The 23,119-nt window shown below is 46.9% G+C and overlaps 2 long non-coding RNA genes across 2 annotated transcripts in view; both read left to right on the forward strand.

Moving 5' to 3' along the window:
* Positions 1–7,636, forward strand: part of LOC146870123 (uncharacterized) — a 207,972-nt gene extending 200,336 nt beyond the window's left edge. The window contains exons 3-4 of the long non-coding RNA XR_014969461.1: positions 6,489–6,873; positions 7,127–7,636. This is a non-coding gene — a long non-coding RNA (uncharacterized LOC146870123). The remainder of the gene's footprint in view (positions 1–6,488; positions 6,874–7,126) is intronic.
* LOC146870122 (uncharacterized) overlaps positions 1–23,119 on the forward strand; it is a 365,571-nt gene that overhangs the window by 214,452 nt on the left and 128,000 nt on the right. The gene's annotated exons all lie outside the window — the stretch shown is intronic.

Consider the following 23,119-nt stretch of genomic DNA (forward strand, 5'->3'; position numbering starts at 1 on the left):
TTGTCTGTCATGCCAGCACAACACTTGCACAGTGATCCAAATATTACAACTCAAGAAAAGCTATGGTCACAGAAGCTTGTGTAAGGGAGTCCTCCCTCAGTCATATGCACATATACAATACACATGTACACCAAGTTGGACTGATGACACAGATGACTTGTGTAACATGGATGCACAAACATGCCTGTCCAGTGGAGATTGTCCAAGTCAGGGAATCTTTCCATGTGCCCAAATGTAAGCACAACCTATGTGCAACAGTGTATGCTAAAGATGCGAAGTTGCAACCCCAAAGAGAAAACCCGGCCCACAACATGTAGCCAACATCACACCTTGAAATTGCAGCTGAGGATGTCATGGATACATATCAGAAAAGTACACAGATTTCATGGACCACATGGAGTACATCCCATCAAAAAATCATTCTGTTATACCTTTAAAACACCTGTACAGCAGCAAGTCCATGACACTCATCATCAACATCATGTACATTTGATGCAACAACACTGGATAACAACGATGGGGAACAGCCATTACAACGCGGTTTTTACCACGCGCAGCTTTTACATCGCATGCGTCATAACGCATGCGATGTTACAACGCAATGCCATTACAACGCAAGTCTTTACATCGACTTGCGCTAGATGGCGTGCTAACATTACAAATAGTGTAGTTTACTATCCCAACACCTTCCCTACTGTTACGTGGACTGGAGTTGGAATAGTAAATTACACTTTTCTAATGTTAGCACGCCATCTAGTGCAAGTCGATGTAAAGACTTGCGTTGTAATGGCATAGCGTTGTAACATCGCATGCGTTGTAACGCATGCGATGTAACTGTACGCGTTGTAATGACATGCGTTGTAATGTCATACATCCAACAACAATTGACTTTATTGGGGACATAACTCTTTGAAACCGTTTAACCACAATGTCAAGAGGCCAATGGCCAGTCCATTTCTGGAGTCCTCACAGGGTGAGATGTGACAAGTCGTCAACCATTGCTTGCCTGCACTGCTACGGGCAGGGGACATCTCCCCTTGGAGGGGCATACACAAGGGCAGGCCAGGCACTGCAGTAACAGGATCAGGGGACAGCAGAATGGGGCAGGGGAGGGCTGGTGGGTGCAGGAATGTCACTGGCAATGGCAGCAGAGGTGTCTGACACAGTTGGCGCAGTCACCGTGGCAGGGCCCAAGTCCAATGTGGTGTGTGCTGACACCAATGCAGGGCCCAAGTCAGATGGGGTTGTTACTGGCAGCACTGCAGTGGGCAGGTCAGATGGTTGGGACTGGGCCTCCACTGCAGTGCAAAACTCCAAGGGAGTGTCATGGGGCTCAGGTGAGGTTGGAAGGACAGAGGGGAGGACACGGTCCCCACATCAGTGGCAGGAACAGGCTGAGCATGTGAGATGTGGGTGGGAGTGCATGTGGTAGGAGGGGATAGCCTAAGCATTTTGGGGATGCGGTATTGGTGTGTGGGGGAACCGGGGCAGGGTGTGGCGGGGGACCTGTGGAGTGGTGGCCTGGGGGCTGCAGGATGTAGACTGTGACTGTGAGCTGCGGGATTGAGAGGGTCTTGCTCTTCCTGCTCCGGGGGGACTTGCGGATGGGGGCCTCAGTGTCCGGGCGCCTGGGGGTGGGTGTCTGTGTGGCAGGGGAACTCCCCTTTGTGCGTAGTGATTTCCTCTTTCCCTTGTGCATCTGAGCAGATGGATCGTGGGGTAGAGGCCAAGGTCACCAAGGAAGAGCTGCTTGGAAGGTGGGGTTGCAGGTGAGGCAGGGGAAGTACTTTTGGAGGGAGAGGCATCTGAGGTCTGCGGAGTGCTCGTGGATGCCTGTTTGTGCGTCTGTGACCCATCCCCTGTGTGTGTGCCATCAGTCCCTGGAGTGTGCGTGCCTGCAAATTTTATTTTTGACTTGCGTGATTGTGTGCTGCCTGGGTCTGTTGTGGTGCGTGCCGGTGCTGCTGTGTGTGTGCGTTGGACAAGTAGTGTAGTGGGGACTGTGGGTGTGGCAGAGGTAGGAGGGGTGAGGGACTGTTGAAGGAGGAGGGATACTGCTGCCATCTGTGTGGAGGCCATGGACTGAATGGTCCGATGTAGGACAGACATGTTGGATGAGATGCCCTCCATGAAGGACACCAGTTGAGTCAACAGAGTGGTGTGGGAATGGAGAACACTCAGCATCGCAGTCTGCCCTACATGGAGCTGCTTCAGTAAGTCCACAGACTCCACACTCAGGGCAGCAGGGGAGACAGGGGCAGGGGGTGCGGTGCCTGGACCAAAGGAGACATGTTCCCTCACACGGGGGCCTCCAAAGACATCTGGGATGGCAGCAGATGGGAGGGTGGAGATGGTGGTGGTGGCGGGGACAGACTCGCTAGGTGTTGTCTGGGGTCTGCTGACACCTGCCTCCACAACGGAGTCCTCACTGGAGATGCTGTGTTCCTCGGCAGAGGTGTTTGTAGCTGAGGTCTCCTCTATGTGGCTCCCCTCACCCTCAGTGCCACTGGGTCCCTCAAAATCCTCTGGAGCTGACCCAGTCTGGCTCTGCGGCTCCTCTTGGTCAATGGAGCTGTCTTCTCCAGTAGCCGTAGATGTATCCGCAATCCATCGGGATAAACAGATCCACATCAGTCACCTGTTTCACCTGACACATTACAGTCAGTACAGCACATCACAGAGTACGCCTTGGCATCAAGTGCCAGATATTGCGAAAAGTGGACACATTTTTTGGAAATGACACCTGTCAATCTGCCAGTCAACCATGCCCCTCATATCCTGCTCCTCCATGGACCCATCTGTCTGGGACATGTTGTATGCCACTTCTCATATGTGTGCACAAGCACCACATGGACATATCTCAGAACTGCAGGACTGATGATTTAAATCTGCCAGGACTAATACATGCCATCTCCTGCCACTGACTCAGTACATGTGTCATGCGAAGAAAGGGCCAAATTCATTGTCACTAAAATGGATATGTTTCCCTCACAAAACACCACGACTTGCACATGTTTTGATGGTCAAGGCCACAATAGAGTGCATGCTGTACAACTGATATCACTGTGTGATACACATCAGCAAGTGGAATGCCATGCTACGGCCTAGTATGGCTAAGCAGCCAGCACTGGCTTCAGTCTCAGGGGCAGTGCATCCAAATTTAAACACTCTGCACTGTGTCACAACCATTAACATGTATGAGAATTTAAGCCCTGCAGATGTCAAGTGCACAGGTACACCCAATGCTAACCACATCTTCAGGAATCTGATGATCACACGCAATACAAATGCAACAGATGACTGACTGCAAGCACAAATCTGTAAGCATGATGACATCACAGCATGATGAGAATTAATTGAGACTGCCTGCACTGTGATGTACAATACAACATTATGCACCGTCAAGTGATTCCACATCTATGCATGAACCCATTGTGATGACCCATTGGCCACACCTCAGCTAGCTGCACAAACCAAAATGACCAACACCAAAGGAGTCTAAGAGGCTAGGCCACCTCACAATGACACCGATGCAGACACCATATAGCACACTTCACAATGCAGTAATGTTAGGCTGACACACAGGAGTAGAAGAACAGAGTGTACTTCATGTCCGGAGTAGGCATACCTGTCCAGGAACATGTGCAACATGGGATTACCCTGGACACCAGGCATGTGTCCATGCATGTGTGAAACACATGATGTAAATTTTTCTGATGCCCATAAATTGTCGTTGCTGCTACATGGCTGTGTGTCAAATACCCCTGGCACATATGGTGTGCCAAAACATCAATTGGAACACATATCAATTGCCCACACAGAGTACATGTCTTTTTTTCTGGCAATGTGCAGACACATGGAAATCATGTGCCTCACTCATGAAGACCAAACAATGCACCGGTCGCAGATGCTGGTCACAACATTAAGTTTGTACAACAGCAGGGACACAGAACCCAAGTTACACAAGTCACAGACTGAAAGGGGCACACCTGTGTATCAGATGAGAATGGGACATGACCTATTTTTGCCACATGACTCCAGTACATGCAGACAGGAGATCTGTGGAAGTGTAGCCAGGATGTAGGAGTGCAAAGAGCATGTAAGACATTGGACACAGAGAATGCATGCACTTACCCCCTCCTTGCTGCTCTCTGGCCTTTAACTGCCCATCCAGGTCCGGGAAGACCACCGCCAGAATCCAGAGCATGTGGGGGTTCAGTGCCCGTCATCCGTCCCTTCTGCGAGGAGGCGACAGCTTCAGCTGGACTCTGGCAATCCTCCGGGTCCAGCCACGAAGGTCCTGCCACCTCTAGTGGCAGTTACAGATGCGGCGTCTGTGGGCCCCCACAGAACGAACAGCCCGGGCAATGGTCAGCCAGATCCCCTGCTTCTGGTGGGCATCAACCTGTGAGGATGACAAGGGTAGAAAAAGTCCTTTACCACACAAGCCACATGTTTGTGCATCACACAGTTGGATACACATGTCTTTCTGGCAAGGGTATATGATGGACACAGGTAGTGCAGATATGGTGATTGACAGTTGTCCTGAATTTCCAACAGGGAAACATTGCCTGAGTATTACAATCATGGGAAAATGCACTTTTCATGCACAGTACCTGTCCACTACAGGAACCTACACACCCTGGGGGTATAAACACAATTTCATTGGTGCCAGTCAGACAACATACACAATGAATAAGGGATGTGGAGTGCACACTCACCTGCTCCCCTGGTGTCCCATACAGCTTGCTGTATTGTGGAAGGAGGCTGTCCAGCAGGGCCTTGTTCTCCTCCTCTGTGAAGGCTGGGGCCCTCTCCACAGTACGTGCCATTCTTGGAGCCAGAGGATGTAGAGACAGCAGCAGTGGTGGCAGAGATGTCAATCTTGATCATGTACTGCAGGCAAGTGAGCTTCCAGGTGGACAGACAGACTTATACCTGTGCTGCAGAGGCAGATTCAGTCCCATGTGTCAAAAGCGATAGGTCCAACACGTTTGCATCCTATGAATCTGGCCAATCCATCGCATTGCACGCCTCGTACACGCCTTCCGCATTATTTGAAATATTTAAAAGCATTGCAATGACGAGTCTGAAACATTGTTGCAGGTAGCCAACAGATTTTCAAGAAACCGATTCGTACCAGGCTCAAATCTGCGTCTGTTCCTATTGAAGACATTGAGCAAGGCGTGCGTGCAAGTCGTGCATGCGGCTGCGTCCACCCGCGTCAGTCCCCATTGAAGACATTGAGCAAGGCGTGCGTGCAAGTCGTGCATGCGACTCCGTCCACCCGCGTCAGTCCCCATTGAAGACATTGTGCAAGGCGTGCATGCAAGGAGTGCGTGCGGCTCATCCCTAGGTATCCAACGCATCTTTCGCATTGGTCACCCGTGTCAGTTTAAGGCATGCAACACATCATAGCTTGCCATTGACCCATGGGCACAACAGCAATACAGTCTGTGACACAGTAACTCAAAGTGCATGTCAGGCTGCATTAACTGTGTGTGTATGTGGATAAATATGTGATTTTGCATGTGTCACTTAGTGGCACCCACTCCCAGGCAGGGCAGGATGTCATGGGGACAGATACAATTGTTGGCTGGACACATAACCACTGTGTTTGACAACAGTACATTTCAGTGCATGCGGCATGTACATAGTTCCCGGTGTACATTGTGTATGTCATGTGACACACACCCTGACTCTGCAGTGGAATGGTAGGTGCCTCACAGGGTGTCACAGTGCCACATATGTGATGTTCATCCACAGTATGTGTGCATTTCCATGCAGAGATGACTCAGATTTAATGTGCTCAATGTCAAACGTTCACAACATCCCTGTCTATTGTCAATGTGAGCTGATGTTGCATCTGTGTGTCACAGACATCCATGTGTGAGCTGGCATGAAATCAGGGGGCACTACATGTGTGTGTCATGTGTGCGTTGTGTTGTGCATATGGGACGCCACATAATGATGGTGTCCATTTTGCGGCACAAGGTCCCTGTGTGTGTCTGTCAGGATCCTGTGATGTTGGTAGACATCTGTCCTCACTAGTCACTGTGGTGTGTGTCTACTATGTGACACTCGTACTGATGTACTGTGATGGAGCCCATTTATTGCTCACAGCACAACAGGGACCTTGTTGTGTGGCCCTGTAGTGTTGAGATGTCAGATGATGGGCATGTATCTGATATGTGTGTCCATACCCACAGCACACACATCATGTTTTTGTGTCCTGTAATGTGGTATCATGTGCTATTTGTCATGCACACTGGACATTACCATTTCCCATGTGTGTGCAAGGTTCCCGGGCTCAGCGCACGACGCCTACATAATGAGGAGTAGTCGCATCCCAACGATGATGTCACAGATGCAGTACTAGCGTTCCTGGCTTGTCGTTGTGTACTGACTGCTTAGCATTGTGTGTGTTCGCTAAAGTTGATTCACACCCTATTTTCACACTCAACTAATGTGCAATTGTCTCTCTGTAGGTGACTCCGACATGCCGTGGTTGCTGACACCCCTCAGGAACCCTGTGACACCAGCGGAGATGCGCTACATTGAGGCACATGGTCGGACCAGGAGAATGATTGAGCGGACATTTGGCCTCCTGCAAAGCAGATTCCGCTGCCAGGACAAGACAGGAGGGGCCCTCCCATATGCACCTGCGAAGGTGTGCAGGATCATAATTGTGTGCTGCATGCTACACAACCTGACAGTGCGCAAGCAGTTGCCTCTCATCCAGGATGACGATGACCAACCTCCACCAGCCGTGGAGGATCCTGGTCTGGGGCATGATTCCAGTGATGATGAGGGTGATGGTGATGTTTGGAGCCAGCTGATCCAGAAATTCTTCTCATGAATGTCAGTATACAGGTATGTGTTGTTAAAGTATTGTGTCGGCATGACCTATGTTGGTGGTGCACTGGTGCTGATTGAGTGTGGCTGTATGCTACTTGTCAGGATGCTTGCTGTGATGTGTCCTTTCTGGTAGTCTGTACTCCCAAACAGTGTTTACCTGATTGTTAGGATGTGTCTGGGTAGTTAATGTTTTGTTTTAGGCATGTATATTGTTGTTGTCTGCTGCAAATCTGTGTTTTTGATTGTGTTTTCTGTCTGTCCTTCACAGGGTACTTTGGATGCTGTGTGGTGCGGTCTGAACCCCAAGACACAGATCCTTGTTCCAGAGTGCAAGTAATCGTTGTCCCAACCAATGATCTGCCACACACCCCTGGACTTTCATCGTTCACCACATGTTTAATTTTCTGATCACTGTCACGTTAGGTTAACGTGCATCAGTTGTGGAATTCTCACAATGTGAATATTTAATAAACCTGCCCTTCACTTTGTGATGTGCTCCATGTGTGTCCACACATCCAACAGTAATTTGGATCCTGTACCTGCGGGCTGCTTGCTAATGACCCAGGATGGGTGTTGTGTGTGTGCATTCCACTGTGTTTCCTGTTGACATCAGTGTTGAGTTAGGGGCCCTGGTGAGTATGTGTTGCGTTATCCTAGTGGTGTGTCTCCCTCATATGTGTCACATTCACATGACCCACATAACTGTGTTCACATTGCTGTATTAGTTTGCATGCACAGTGTTCCTTAGCAGCTCATCATCGCCATAGCACAAAGCAAGTAGGAATCACGACAGAGGCAAGTATTGTGTGATTGTGAATTTATTTACAAACATGTGTAAGGATGGTGAACGGAATTTGCAGTGCTGTACAATGTGATGGTAATCCAAAGTTCACAGGTGAGTTGGTAGTCTTGGTAGTTGAAATGTCCAGAGTAGAGGTCAACTGGTTTGCACACAAAGGATGTTAACAGGATCAGGTGTTGGTTACCTGGGGGATATGCATGGCCATCAGCGTCTCAATTGCCCTTCTTCGGATGACCCCTCTTCTTCCTCGGAGGGCCCTCATGTGCAGGCTGCTGCGGTGCCGAGGAGTCCTCCTCCCTCCCTGTGGCTGTTGCGGATGTTGTGGCAACAGATGTCGTGGGCGCACAGGGAGGTGTGGTCAGGTTGGTGCTGATCTGGCATAGGCATGCCAGTATGTCCCTATGCACTGCTGTTAGTTCATCCAATTTGTCCCACTTGGAATCCACCCGGGCCATGTGGGAGTTCAAGCGGGCATGATGGGCAGCCTGCTGTTCTTTGAGTTCCTTGAGGATCCCCATGACCGGTCCAAACCCTCCGGTGCTTTCCTGGTACGCATCTATGATGTGTTACAGGTGTGGCTCATCATGCAGTCCAGCCCCCTTGGCAGGCCGTGTCCTCTGCCTGGCCACCCTCCCACCGCCCCGACCCATACGGACAGGACCTGCCATGGCCGGCCCAGCCGACATTGGGCCCCCTTGAGTGTTAGCGCCGGTGGTGTTGTCCCTGTGTACCTGTTCCGGTTGTTGTTCTGGGGCCTGGGCCTGTCCGTGTTGGCATGGGGACTCTGTCTGATGTCCGATGTGGCAGGAGTGGTTGAGGGGGGTGCTGATGTTACTGCTGCTGGGGCTGCACGAAGGCTCACGCCGGAGGTGCCAGGTCAGTCAAGGTCGTCGTCCAAAGAGGACGGAGAGTGATCTACGCCGGGGAGCTCAGGGTCCGCCAGAGTCTGGCACTGGGACTGTTCCTCAGGACCTGCTATGTCCCCAGCATACCCTGTGTTTGGAGGAGACACACAATGTATGTTATGTTTCTACAGACCTCAATGTTTCACACACATGACATTTGACACTGAACATCATTATGAGAGTCTGTACATTGCATTTTCCTAAGTTGTGACAGAGTTTGATATTGTTGGAGCACTTTGTAATGGCAACCTGGAGCATTTCGATGTGCACTTCAAGCTGGGTGCATGACCAGCTCATGTATTGATCAATTGTCTGTAGATGCCCATTGCCACTCAGGTTCCATTAAATACCTGACACGGCTGTATTATCCCTTTCCACATTTGTGCTTTAACAATGACATACGTACAATTACACTTGGGGTATGTGGCGAGCTTGGGGCATGTATTGTGTGATTCTTCTCTTTCCTCTGTGAGTCACATTGGTGTGTCTGTGCAACATGGTTGCAGTATGGTATGCCTGAGATCCAATGTGAGACACTAATTTGTTGTCTGTGTTCCTAGTTCACATCTCTTTTCATACAAGTCATGGTGTTAGCATAGCTAATGAAGTTGGTGCTGAGTTTTGTATGTGCTAACGCCTTCCATCTTGTCAAATTCCACTACAGTGAGAGGGATTGGGCACAGAAGCTCTCTTGCTTTTCAATGCTCATTACAGTGATGGGCAGAGGTGTGTGTGTTACAGTTCAGCTGTTGTGAGTTGCATGCCTCCTCAGATGCAGTCCAGGTTAGTCATTGTGTTTGGGGTCTCCATGACAGTGGATAATTTGTTGCAGGAATGTTACGTACAACGCAGACCGATGTGGGATTGAAATGCAGCTCACAACTGCACATTCTTTGAATGACACCATACTACAGTGTCAGCTATGTGCGTGTCCATTCTAGTCACTGTCAGGTGTCCACTGTCAATGATGTATAGGTGACATTGTGTGTGCTTGTTGCTATGTACTATGTCTACATCTCCCCAATTGTCATCAACAAGACACATCTCCACAGCCAGGTCAGGGGACACCACAGGGACACTGCATCTCCAGAGAGTGGGAGGATACCTACAGTTCCAATGGGTGTGAGAGTAGATGTGTTTGAGTTGGCCAGTGCATAGGTGTGACTTGCAGACAATTCATACATCATGACCATGTGTCATCCATCTTGCCAAGACATTTACTTTTGGAGTGACTGGTCCCAAGGGTGCTCTTTGTTCTGGCTGAGAAGGTGTGCTTTGAGGCTGCATTTATGGTATTGCAGGACCCCCTTCACCCACAGAGGCCAGCGAATCCCCAATGTGTCATGCTTCCATTGCAGGGAGTCACAATTTCCGTTCAGGATGTCTGGCCTTGGTGTCCTGTTGTCGATTAGAGGCCAAGGCCCAGCATGGCCTTGTGCTCCCCCCAGCAGGGCCTAGTGTCTGCCATCTTGGTAGTACTTTTGCACTCCCTGTGAGGTGAGCATGGTTCAGTGTGAGCTTGCAGGGACATGTGGGTGGGGGACAGTTTGGCAGGCAGTGGTGTCCTGGCGTTTGTTTGCACTCAAGTCCTGAAAATCCCATGTCCTTCACACAACAGAACCCAGTGTGGTCAATCTTTGTGGGATATTCAGGGATTGCATTAGACCAGGTGGGTTGGGTGTAGTTTGTGTTAAGGGGTGTGTGTGTGTGTGTGTGTGTGCAAGTGCCTGCTGGTAGTTGTAGTCAGAGCTGGCAGTCCTCCTCCCCCAGTCCAGACCTCCCACCATGCACCATGCATCCATTGCAGGGAGTAGTGGTCACCTTTCAGGATGTCTGGCATTGGTGTCCTGTTGTCAGATGCCAAGGCCCAGCAGGGCCTTGTGCTCCCCACAGCAGGGCCTAGTGTCAGCCATCTTGGCAGTACTTTTGCACTCCTTGTGAGGTGAGCATGGTTCAGTGTGAGCTTGTAGGGACATGTGGGTGGGGGACTGGTAGCTGTGACTGCAACTCCCATCATGCTTTCTGCTACATGCACATTCCCAGCAGCCCAACCTTCCTTCATTTTGACTCAGCTTTCCTGTGAGGTGGTGTGACAGTAGTGGCAAAATGGATGACAGTGTTTGTTGGTTATTTATGGTCATGCCTTGCAGTATTGGCCTTTAGGTTTGCACATGTTAGGACATAGTTCCATATTACTGTGGGATGGCAGGTATTGTGTTTGTATAACTGATATACACATCACAGCATACTTGCCTTTCCGTTGCTTGCTTTGCTGGCGGTAATTTGTTTCACAGTCCCCTTGACAGTGCTATATGTGTGTTGATACACGATTATGAGTTAATTGGTTCTGTACTCACCAGGCTCTGGTATTCCTGTTAATCCATGTATGCTCTCCGGTGGTAGGATGGCCCGCACCTTCTCCTACCAGGACCTGAAGTGCGTTGGTTTGGCAGGAGGGCCACCGCCAGTCTGCCTGCTCAGGGTGTGTTCCCTGTCCCTCCTGCGCACATCATAATACCTGTATATTGTCCTTTGTGCGCAAACAAGGTGCTTGTGCGTTGACCTTGTCGACAATCCTCTCCCACATCTTGGTTTTCTGGGACATGGGGGTCTGTTGGACCAATGTGCCAAACAACTGTGGCTCTACCCTGAGTATTTCACCAATCATGACTTTCAAATCACTATCTGTGAATTTTGGATTCTTCTTGGGGGGCATGGTGCTGGGTGGTTGTGGGGTTTGATGGGGGGTGTATGTGAGTGTGGTGGGTGTGAGTTTGTCAGTGAATATGTGATTTCGTTTTTGAAGTGGTGCAAATGGTGTAGTTGTTGTGTGTTGTGTGAGTTGTGGTGTGTCTCTGCAATGGGGTGGTGGTGGTGTCTGCTGTCCTATGCCTGTAATTTCCAAAGGATCATGGTAGGGATTTCTTGCCATTATATAGGTAGAGTTGTGGGTGTGTCTTTGTTCCTTTTTTATTTTTTATTCATTGGCTTTTTCCTTTTTTTGGGGGGCTTTTATTGTGACTTTTCCTTTGCTTTTGTTGTGCATGATGGAGACGTTCGTTTGACCGTGTCGGACGCTGCCAGTGGCTCGCGCTGGGTAACCCGAGTCTGTCACACTGACATTCTGCTGTTTTCGACGTTGTTTGCTAGTCACTATTTGCTGTGCGTCTCGGTTTTTCATGATCGTGCTCCGTGCGAGTCGGTCTCAATTCACACGTTTTGCATCATACTGCATGGCTCGTGCATCGCGGGTACTTTATGGTCGCGTCAATTCCTGGAGGATTCCCGGTCATTTTACGGGCGAATCACTGATTTTCGTACAGTTCGGTTGTTCGGCTCGTATTCCGTGAGAGTGGGTTGTAATTCACATGCGTTGCATCGTACTGCACGGATCGTAAGGCACCGGTCCGTGTCGGTCAGTCTCCGTTCCCGGTCCGTGTCGGTCGGTACGTTTTACAGATGGAATCAGAATCGGCCCCTCTGTCTTAAGTCTCTATGGGAAAGCCCAGCTCCTGTCACATCTTAAGTACCCCTCCACATGTGGGCCATAGAAGAGGCCGACAGGGCAGCAAAGTCCAGCTATTTACAAGATGCAAGAGGAATTAGTGAGAAAACCCGTTCATGCTGCACAAAGCTTTCTCATATTTCAGAATGGTGGGAGCAGGTGTGAACCTGGACTTCCTTGGGCATGTGCAGAGCCAAGGAGTTGGGTGCTTTATATGAAACTAGATATTCAAAGGTAGTGATACCTTTTGTAATCCGATATGGTGGGGTAATGCACCTGCAAAAGAAACCTGTGTATAATAAACAAATAATGAATTAGAATCAAGTTGGAACTACTAAACCTTGTATCGAGGTGTCTGCACTATGAGAAGGCGTTGTCTAAGTCAATTAGTCTGGCTTACAACTGAAAGTACCTGTATGCTTTCATCCATTCAGTCACTAATCCGCACTCACATGAAAGTTGTCACTCTTTATCATACAATCAAGCATCTGGTCTCACCTTACCAACCTATGAAAAACTCATGATCGGACAGTGCTCCACAGCTCATTCATCAAAAGCCCAGAACACTGCCAAATGAGGAAGGTGCTTGATGTGCGTGAGGCGTGGTAACGACCCGGACCCTTTTTATGAGAAACCTAGTAAAGTGCCTTCAATTCAGAAACCACCTTAGAACCTGCCTTTTCAGAGATGCATTTAATGTTCACTCTTTAAAACATAGTCTGTATAAAAACCAGGCAAAAATGTCCTACAAGACCTTTTTCTAGGATGACCATTTACGTGTCTCCTAATGTGTACCATATCCAGGTGGTCCAATTCCTTTTCATCACCATATCATTCTATTCTTTTCACCTTCTTTGCTTCCACAGTGCTCTAAAGTAGTCATAGGGCAACACCTAAGAGCTTTGTAAAACTATTAAATGCATAAACACATCTGCACTTTAGTTGCGCTTCCATACCTAAATAAAATGATATATGTCCTATTTGTCTTGCTTGCAGAGGGGCTCAGACTCAGTAATGCAGTACTTTGCTTGATTGGCCAACAAGAGTGGAACCTGCTTTGTCCATACGCAACTCCTTGCTGTCAGACTGGTTCGATAGAGTTGGAACTGCACTATCCACAGTCAAATGACTGCTGGTGTCGCTTACATAGGCGGGCCAGTGCGGGAACAAGGAAAGTACAGGTATTCCTGCTGACCCTCCTCAAGCACTATAACATGTGACACAAATGTGTGCTGCCTCAGCCTTCCCAGAAGGCACAAGTGACTTACCTTCATTGACACTTGTCATCGTCCCTAACGAGTACCACCATCCATCATAACATTCACTCAGCAAATCAAGGCTGAGCCCAAGTGCATGTCTGTGCAGCACCTGGCGAATGAGATGACTGGTCTGGTGGTGTTGAGTGGATAGGATGCAAGCTGGCACACAGGCACCTAATGATTGACAGCACAGCAGAGCAGTACAAAACTAAAATCATCATTTTAAATTGGTCCTAATTTTACTACTGAACTAGTAGGCTGCATGGGCTGGGCCTCATGCACAGTGACAGTGCTCTTACAGGAAGAATAGAGGCGTTCCAATGACCACCAGCCTCACCCTCATCCATGGTGAACTGTGACCCCTGTTGAGGGTATAACACTGGTGTGTCATCAGCGCAAGAGATAGTCATGGCACACCTGCAGCAAGTGGCGCACCTGTTCAAGGCAGATTGCATCAATCATAGTGGAGATGCAGCTGCCCCATCTAAATCACATGAAATTAACCTCAGTGCCAGCATATTGTTGTTTCTTTCCAATGTGTCTTTAGACATGTCCAGCTTCCGCTACTGCTGCACTGTTCTGGTAAATAGCATCCTTTGTTAGCATGTTCATTTCCAATGAGTGTTTATGTTACCCATTTGCAGTGATTAGCTTGTATTTGCCTTTGAAAGGCTATCTCTGTCCTCTCACCTACTATGACATATGATACTATCAGCCATTCCTGGCTTTTAGGACCACAGCATTGCGGGCCATGTAGTTTTTTCTTTTTACACTTTCATTAAGGGCTCATAATCCTAGCATTCAAAGTGCTGCTGACTAAAATGCCAGAATTGGCCTGGCGTTTTATACATCCCCATGAGACACTTGTCAGCTATGTTTAAAAATCAAATCAAAGCAATTTACATCAGTGGTTCTTAACCTGTGGTCCCAGCACCCCTGGGAGTCAGCGAGGCAAACTCAGGCGGTCCATGATTGTGTTACAAAATGAGATAATATTAACATGAGTACATTAAACATAATAAAGTGTATACAAAAAAGGAATCAAAATTGAAAATGTAAAAGTTAATATTGATTGTGAATTAAACAAAATATTTCAATATTTGAGCATTTGTTTGGTATATGTTTTATTGTGTGCATTGTTTTGAGATTCAAATCATGAAAATTGCTTAGGCTCGCGGGACCCCATCTTCCAATAATGACTCAGTTGGGGCCACCACATTCCAGTAATGACTCAGCGGGAGTCCACAAAAGTCAAAAGGTTATGAAGGTGTTATCTAGATAAATTAAAAACTGTTTGTTTCACACATAAAACCAAAAGTAAATTCTGCCCATTTATTTTGTGAGGGTTTACTCACACCATGCATTAAAACAAGCATAGGCAATATAAATAGTTTTGTCCTTTGTGTAGTGAAAAGAATAATACTAAGCTTCATAACGCAATAAAGGTACCACATGGACAGCAGCAGCTCAACCTTTCCTAAATCTGGATGAAACCGGCATGATATCCCTTTTGTGGGGGGGGGGAGGGGGTTCTGTGTTTTGATGCTACTTTAAAATTTTGTCAAATTGTTGTAGTGACCATTTTTTGTAATGTATGCAGTTTTTTTTATGCCAGTGAACTGTCGTGTTTTGTGTATCCGCAGCTTTGCAGGGCAGTTCTGCTTTGTGCGTCTATGTGGCGTACAATCCTATTGTGTAGTGCAGAGTAGGTGTTCTAGAGTCAGCTGTGGATGGACAGTGTAATAGCAGCCTTGCTGATTGTGTTCCAGTTTCACAGGGAGATCTGTGCATGTGTATATGTGTTGGGGTTAAGCATACTTTATCGGTCGGGCAGATGCGTGTTTTGCGTGCTTGCACAGTAAAACTTATGCTGGAGATCCGCTTATTGCATGCTCTGTCCCTGTTCTCTTCATTCATTACATCTGTTCGCTTCCTCGCCCCACCCTGGCCCCTCTTCTGCTTGCCCCTACACCCATTTGCTTTTGTCTGGTTTTTTTTGTGTCAATATTTTTATTGCACATTTTCTATCAATATAAACACCCTGGACCCACCCCCCATGCCCTGCACCATACACTCAGAGTTAATCACTATACACGAAGAGTATAAAAAAAGACATCCATATAACCAAAAATACAATCTTTTCTATTTTACCACAACATAGAGTTGGAGCTGACCAACCGGGTGGCAGATTTACCCCTAACAAAGTCAGCTGTCCTACTTTGAAGTGCATTGTGCAAGAATAAACATTGACATTAAATAACATCCCTTCAAAAATACCAATAAAAGTGACAGACCTCCCCTCAACCTGAGGGTTTTATACCCCATTTGCATTCAATTTGCCCACAGGATATACAAACAATTGAGCAATCCTTACATACACATACAAATTCCTAACCGTCTTGCTAGCCACACAATGCAACCTTTAAAGATAGTTTGGCTATTTTAAAAAGACATAGAAAAGGCTATAGCCCGACCTCCTGGGTCTCCCACTGCCATATATACTAAATACAAATCCCCCAAGAGCCCTTTACATATCTAGTTGGTTACCCAACCACTTAGGGGTGCCCAAAGTTTACTTCCCCTTTTCTTTGCTTGTCTGTCTTTCCCAGCATAAATAGCCTTCTCCAGATTGTGGTTCACCAAGAGCTGGCTCAACCACTGTTGGAACGACGGGGGATTCGGATCTAGCCAGGCCGATGCTATAGTGAGTCTTAAAAAAGCCATTGCCACTGCCAAAAAAGGTTTTGCCTTCATAACCGTCCCTCTTTTTGAACTTCAAATAAAATAAGATGTGTGGTCAGACTGACTTTTATCTCTAGTTTATATTCAAGAAAACGGTCGATTTAGTCTTTTACAGGGCTCAGGGCACTACAAGGTGCAAACATATGCACTATATCATCACACACATGAAACTGCGAGGACAGTTCACACCTCAGCCCTGCCCCATTTTGCTATCCTAGTGGGCATGTGGTATAACATAAAGCAGGTCTCAAAGAAGTGAGTTGGCAAATTAGCTGACATAAAAACGGATTGCGAGAAATTAAGAGCTTTATAGAGATCCAAATCCGATATCAATACATTCTCTTCCCATTTTGACAAGAACTTTACAAGATCACCTTTCATCTCTGAATTCAGAATATGATATAAATTCCACAAGCACACTGAGCCACCCCCCTTGCGCTGCAGATAGTCCCTGACTTGCAGATATTAAAAAAAGTCTCTATGGTTAATACCAAACTTATGTTTTAGCTCCTCAAATGAGACAATCCCAGTGGAGGAATAAAAAGCCCGCAGACTGTTGATACCTAATTGCGACCATCTTTGTATACACTAAACCCCAAAAATAAAGGGCATATTTTCATTAGTCCGCAACGGTTTGTAAAAGTTCATTCTTCCTATTTTCAGCAGTTTGCATACCCCGGCCCAGACTTCATAGGCACCCAAAATGCACTTGAATCTAACTTTTTTGTAATAGCTAACCTCTAGTTGTCTCTAGAAGCAACCCCAGGCTTCATTGCCAGTCAATAACTCATATGTTGAAGGTATAGCCTCTTGAGGCTTATTAATGTGCGGTTGTCCAAGTAATGTAGAGCTATATTGCAACATAGAAGCCCAATAATACAATTTAAGGTTTGGTAATGCCCCCCCCCTACTTTTTCTTTTGGAAGTGAAAGGTATTTCAATGTCCTTCTAGGTTTGGAGTAGGCCCATAAAAACCTTGAGAACACTGCCTCAACCAATGGTTCGAGAAGGGATTGACCTAAACAAATAAAGAATTTTAGGGAAAAAAATCATTTTTATTAAATTACACCTCCCCACAATTGTAAGATGTAAATTGTCTAATCTGCCTAGATCTTTTTTCATCTTTCCTATGAGAGGGTCCTGATTTAGTCCACCTCCGAGTTGATGCTAACACCCATATAGACAGCTTTTTTTTATCATTCTTTTATCCACCATCGTTATCTTATCATTTATCACCATGTGGGTCTCATCCCTATTCAACGAGTATCCGGAAACCTCCCCAAAGAGTACTGCCTCCCTTTCAATTGTTTTAAGGGCCATTTCAGGTTTAGGGGTCACCACGGCTATATCGTCTGCATACGCTAAGATTTTCTTCTCATACCCTTGTACTACCACTGGTGTAATTGCTGAATTTAGCTCGAATTTACGTTTCAGAGGGTCTATATACAGTGCAAACAGCTAGGGGGAGGAGGGACACCCTTGCCGTATCCCTTTTGTGATCTCTATATTTTCAGGCAAATCACCTGAGACAAAAATATTAGCTCCTGGTTTGTAATATAGGGCCTTAACCACTTGTATAAACTCTGGCCCAATGCCCATAATCTGCATCATCTGCCAGAGAAAGTGCCAGGAGACCCTATCAAAGGCTTTCTCTGCATCCAATAAGACCAGAGCCATAGGGTCCCATGACACTTGTACTGCATTGAGCAGTGTGACCACTCTTCTGATCTGATATGTCATGTCCCGCCCGCTATAAAGCCATGTTGTCGGCTGGACACTATCTGCGGCATAACCTGTGCCAACCGTGCAGTTAAAATCTTAGGACAAACCTTTGCATCCCCGTTCATTAAAGTTATTGGTCGGTATGAACTAAGAACTGTGGCTGGTTTATTTGTTTTTAAGAAAACAACCATATTTAGACCAAGATCCTGGAGGGGGAGTTTCTCTATAGATCTGGTTTAATAAATCAGTCAGATGTACTTTCAATTAGGGAGCAAACTTTGTATAGAATTACACTGAGATCGAATCAGGCCCTGAGGCCTTACCTGTAGCCATACCAGCTAATGCCGTATAAATCTCCTCTCAACATATGTCCCCTTCCAGGGACTCTTTATCTTCCGGGGACAATATCCTTAGCGGCACTCCTCTCAAAGTATCGGCTATCTGATCTGAGCTGGCTATTGATAATATGCCCTAAATGCCTTCCTGATCTTCCTGGGCTTAGAAACTGCCCCGAAAGTGGGATCACATATTCCTCTCACTTCATTTGCTGAGATTTCTGTCTAGCTCTTGCAGCCAGATGATGCCCGGCTTGCTCGCTACATTCATACACTTCCTCCCTCCGGGCTGCCATTTTTTCTGCAGCTCTATCTGCAAAAATCTGATTAAGTGCTGGTCTAGCTAAGGTGACCCCTGGTTGAGCCTCCCCTATCTCCCCTCCCTGCTTGACTATTCCAACCAGGTCCTCTTCGGCAGTGGCTAACATATCTTGTTTACGCTGAATGAGTTGTTTTTCTTCCTTCTCTCTATCCAATGAGAACCCCAGCATCCCCCCACGTAAACACACCTTCAGTGTGTCCCAAACTACCTCTATTGGTGCACTACCACTATTTCCCTTTAAAAATATTGGGATCAATTCCTCATATGGCTGCGATAATCCACATTTCTTAATAAGGCCCGACCCTGAATTTCCAGCATTAAAGGATTATGATCTGACAAAAAACACGGGTATCGTTGAATTCTACAGCTCGTCAACAATGTATTTGAGATAAAAAAAATTGTCTAGACCGGCATACGAACCATGTGGGCCCGAATAATAAGTGAATCCATGCTCTAGAGGTCTCTTCCTACTCCATACATCAATAAACCCATGATCTTCACAGATGCTTACTATGGCACGAGAAACTTTCGTTTTCTGACCCACATACTTTTTAGTTTTGCCCCTATCCCAACCACTGGGCAGATTGATATTCAGATCTCCACATACCTTTATTGGCAGAGGCTGATGAGTTATTTCAATCGATAAGTCGTTAATAATATGTGGGATGTCCAAAATACTCCCATACACAGAACATAACGTCAGTACGCCTCAGTTTTTAATATGACATCCTACAATCACCAATTTACCTTGTCAGCTGGAACTTGCGTGAACTGTATTTTATTACCTTTGGCCAAAATCGCCAGCCCCCCTATTCGAACACATTGAGAGGTCCCCACAATCAACCTCTAGCCAAGAGTATTTAGGACATCTCTACATGAGCCTTCAATGTGGGTCTCTTGCAAGTAAACCACATCTGCTTTCAATGTTTGCAGATGAACTGCCACTCTCGCTCTTTTTTTGGCATCATTCAACCCACTAATATTAATAGAGGCTATACACACTTTTCCTTGTCCACCTACTACATGTCTTTCATAGCCCGACTATAGCTCTTATACATGGATACAATTAACAAAAATGGCTCTGTCCTAATTTCCAACTTTTACACCTCGGAGCGTATGAACCCCCTATCCTCCCCCTCACCCCATCCCAACCCATCACCCAAAGCCCTTTTTCCCTTCAAACCCCCACACCCCCTCCCTCCGCCCACCCCACACATGTGGGCAATCAGGCCTAGCCTGTGTGAGGTTATCTGGATAACTGCTCTCTCCATCTCCCTACCTTATCCAACTGCTAAATCCTCTCCATACTTCGTCCTGATTCAAAGCATCATAAGCTTGATGGTCCCATCTCATTGTAAATCATTGGGGAATCTCTCTCCTCAACAGCTGCATCTAACTACTCAGCTCCCTCCCTCCACTTCTCTGTTGAGGCCTTTCAGATTTCCCCCGACAATTCAGTCAGGTACGGCTACGAACACTCCCCATAAAAACTATTTTCAGTTTCGCCGGGTACTTTAAATATACCTCCGCTCCCAATTTCTGGAATGGGAGCGGAGGTATATTTACAGTACCCCAATTTCTGGACTGGTGTGAATAATTGCCTCAAACACTACCTCCTCTCCACTGTGGCATCAGTGAAGTCAGGTCTTACATAAAAGGAAACCCCTTCAAACTCCTTTTTTGCATTTGGCCGTGCTTGTGCATATATACATTCCCTCAGCAAAAATGTGCCTAAAAATACAAGCATTGCCTGAGGTTGCTCTTGATTGCCTGCATGATGAATTTTAAGAGTTAAGAGATCACAAATTTCATTTTCCCAGTCCCACCCTATAAAATCTGGGAAGGCCCCCTCAAAGTTTTATTCTAAACCCTCTTGCATCCCCCCTTCACGGCCTTCAGGTATTCCTAGGAGTCTGAGGTTATTTATTCTTTGCCTGTTCTCCTTCTCTTCCAATTTCCGCATTATGTCAGTTATCTTGGGATCTTGAGATATCTTTGTCTTCTTTAATTCTGCTGCCTCTCATTCGAGAAACTCTGTACGGGCCTCAACCATTGTCAATCTCTCCGATATGTCTGTGCATGTTTTATTGATCTCCCTTACTGCACCCTGCAATTTTTTAGAGGCTTGCTGTGCCCAACGATTGTCACTTCTCACTTCCTCCTGCATCTGTTTTATAGAAAATAAAATATCAGAGGGTGAAGGTTCTCCCGTGTTCTGTACTTCTGAATCAGCTGTGCCGCTGGGACCCTCCATTATTCAGTTTTCTGGTTTCTCATTTTTCTGAGGCAGCAACTGTGTGTCTGGATAATCAAATCTTAGGTTGGGTGAGTTCCCCCAACTCAATCCATCTTGTCTAGAGCTCTCTTTTCTCACATATCCTTTTCTTTCCCCTCTCTTCTGCAGTGAGGCTTTTTTTCTCTCTCCCCGCCCTCGGAGCTACTTTTTCTCCCTACAGCCACCACTGATTCCTCCAATGAGCTGTTGCTGCTTGGGTCCTAAAAGGTAGTAGTGGAGGACTCGTTTCCTGGTGGTGATGATTCCAAGTCATCCATCAACGAGAAGAATTTTCCACCCAAAAGCTTGGGGGAGCATAAAGTTATTGGGCCCGTTAAACTGTCTTGGATTATCTGGGTAGGACTCGCTTTATTGGGGGACACAACAACCGCCGACATCTCACCCCACTTTTTTTCCGCTCTATATGACCCCCCCGGGGTGCCAGCTTTAATGCATCCGACTGTAGTGTTGATGAGGGCACCAGGATTACTGTCTCTTTATCCGCCTCGCGCTGCGTCGTAATTGGAAATTCATCTGATGACATCACAGGGGTGTCCAAATCCAACTGGACCGCTGAAATATCTGCCTTTTTCATTTCTTTGTTCCTTGTATTAGAAAACATACCAACAAGTGATGGCTGGCCATCCCCAGCTTCCATGGGGTTAATACCACGAGACAGCTGTTGTGCCTGTTTGTTGCCAGCATCTGGGTTTCCTTATCCTTTAGCTCTCTGATCGTCACCTTTTCTCACCATCCTTCCTTCTATTGCTGTGTCTCGGCTGCTTGGTACTTGAGCTGAAGTTGGTGCACCTGTTCTGGCCCATCCGGTTGAACAATTACCATAACTTATTACCATAACAAATATTGGTTTCTGAGCCTTAGCTCTTTGTCTCTTCTGTCATAGTGCCGGGACACTCTGTCAAGTAGCTGTGCGCTCTATAAATCTATGATTAACATTAACATTAACAGAGCTGCCGTGACGGTTGACGATGGAGGTTTAGTTTTTGTGGACTTTGCCCCTGTGTCTGCCATCTTTGCCAGCCGCTCCTCCTTTAGGGTTACCGTAACGGCCCGTGTTTGGAGCACCTTAGCCAGTTGCTTCGATGTCATAAGGATCACAGCCAAATTATAACCCACGCCAAATTTGAGGAGACCGCGTCTAAAGCATCTATAACGCGAGTCACTAGAGCTCCTCTCACACTTCACCATCATCAGCTCACCCTCCCGCCGGACTTCCTCACACTGTTCAGGTACTGGAATGGACCACCGAGCTATCGAGGTGGGGTGGGGCGATACGCAGTGAGGTAGGTTACACAGGCACCATCTTGCTCTCTTCCACTTGCTTTCGTCTCTGTCGTCTCTTTCTCTTCTCACTCAGTTCCTGCATTGCTTGATCTTTTCTGCCTCAGTTCCATCCCTGTGTCCCGTTCCCCCCTCAATTCAGTTGTCTGCCTTTCTTTTCTGTGGTCCTCGTTCATTTCCATTTTGCAAGGATTAAAGACCCCCTATGACACCAGAGGCTATAAATATGCAGCATTCATGGGAGTGTTGCCCACTCTTCCTGTTCCCACTTAGCTCCCTGTTTCTTTGCATGGATGTCATGGCCTCCTCTCCCTGGGTAGGGGGTTGAACCAGGATCAGACCGGAGAGAGGAACAGGATAATAAACTCAGATGCCATCTCACCCCCGACCCTCCAGGACGTTCCCTGTAGAAGCCCCCAACAAATGGGTCTTCCTATCAGCCTCGTAAACAACAAGCCTCTGGCCCACATCTGCATGGGTTCAGCCTCCATTTGTCTTTCATATTGTGTTACGTGAGCTCCACCAGGCAGTGTTGGAGTGCTTTGCATGGACACCAGTTGCATTGCATAGGAACACACCAATTTTGGAGGCACGAGAAGAAGGAGTGATTTGCCCGGAGTCAAGGGATGTTGGGTCGACGCGGAGACTTGAGCCTTGTTCCCCAGCTCTGGATTCAGCATCTCTGTCCGTTGCCTCACACCCTCTCTTAGCGTGAATGAAAGAGGGCATTACAAGGCGTACTGATTTTGTTTTACAGTTTTATATTGCGCAAACTCAGGTTCGGGGGCACTAGAGCACTTTAAATGAGCATCACACTTTTTTTCTGCAATATCTAGGGCTCTTAATGTTTGAATGATGTATACACTTACAATCACATGTTTAAACTGTTTGCCCTGGATATAGAACACTAAGTATAATGTTACTCTCTACAGCTTACATTCTCTACTTAAACACAGAAAGCCTTCTCCTGCTATACTCCTAAACACTGCTTGAAAAAATGTCATTCATTTACTCTTGCTTGATTCCTCTCCTTTCTTTTTTCAGAATGCCCTTCTGCTTGGCTTCCATCCTCTGCATATCTTCTATTTCTGA

This window comes from Triturus cristatus, chromosome 1_1 (genome assembly GCF_964204655.1).
Source record: "Triturus cristatus chromosome 1_1, aTriCri1.1, whole genome shotgun sequence".
Taxonomy (NCBI): domain Eukaryota; kingdom Metazoa; phylum Chordata; class Amphibia; order Caudata; family Salamandridae; genus Triturus; species Triturus cristatus.